Below are 1,395 nucleotides of genomic sequence, written 5' to 3'. Positions count from 1 at the left end.
GTACATTATCATACATTTAGTAAATCTGATCTAAGTTAAATTGGAGTGTTACAGGCGTGTAGAGAAACTACCCATTGGCAGCACTCTAATGACGTTTAACATTAGCAGGTCTCGTGGCCATCTTCTTTTCTGGCGCCTCGAAGGATTGTCAGGAATGGAAGAGGAAGCAAAGTTAGAAACTAGGGGGTTTGAGTGGTTAGGGAGTTTATTATGGAAGGAGTGATATCTGGTTCGGGCTAGATCGGTTACATAGGCAACATAAAGGTCTTTATGTGTGATCTTATTTGTGACAAAGTAAGAAGCATTGATGATTTTGGATTGTAAGGATTGAATACGAGAGGAATTTTAAGGTTTAGTGGAGCCCCGAAGCTCAACTCCATATGTCCAGATTGGCCTTATTACAGTGATGTAGATCAGTCTTTTGTAATGTGTTGGAAATTTAGACCGTTTGTCTAGTAAGTGCTGTAATAGTTGAAATCGACGTGCAGTTCCCTGTTCAAAAAATGTAAAAATCTTCTCTTATATTGATCTCCTCGACGCTATATAAATATAAAGCATTTTCGATAAATTTTATTAGATTTACGTTTGAACCTATTTCATTAATACTCTTGTGTAGTATTATTTTTTCTAAATTTAGTTATCAGCAGATTCAAACTAACCCATCTCAACTATGTTAATGTTAACTAACTCTTTCCTCATTATGTATTTATAATAATGATACTTATAATAATGAAGGCTTGGCGAACCCGAAGGTTCAATGCCGATCCCAATCGCTGTCTACATACATTTTTCCAGTGACGCCCCCTCTCCAATTCTACCAGATCAGTCATAATGAACTAATATCTTCATCATAATTCAGTCATTTACTGACTGGGGCCTCGACATCAAAGGAACCATTTTGCGGTTCTGAACCGAGCAAACCACTTACGAACGGTGTTTTCTCTTAAAGCATCATCGCCATACACACTGCAAATTTTGCTAACCATTTGTGCAGCGGATTTTCTTTTTCAGAAATAAAAAATCATTAAATGACGAAAATGATTTTTTTTTCTCTTCCATTTTGAGCAAGCAAAGTACTACTTTAAGATAAGGAATCTCGGTTGAAACTGAAGCATAAAAGCAACTTATATAATCCTTTTTTAGAAAATGTAAATATTATTGACCAAGTAAACATGATTTTATAAACACAAAGGGGATTAAATTGAAATATTGAACAAAGCTACGAACTTATTCTACAACTTAATACATAGCATTTATAAAATTAATCAAAATTTGGGCTAAAATAATGCCTTTTTTTCTCCCCATGGGCTCTTAAACTAGTACTACTTATAGTACAAGAACCAGGAAGAAAAAAACATAATTAATAGAAAACTATGCATAATTAATAGTCAAAAT

This window comes from Halyomorpha halys, unplaced genomic scaffold (genome assembly GCF_000696795.3).
Source record: "Halyomorpha halys isolate HHAL.00 unplaced genomic scaffold, Hhal_1.1 Scaffold1108.1, whole genome shotgun sequence".
Taxonomy (NCBI): domain Eukaryota; kingdom Metazoa; phylum Arthropoda; class Insecta; order Hemiptera; family Pentatomidae; genus Halyomorpha; species Halyomorpha halys.
This window is presented reverse-complemented; position numbering follows the sequence as displayed.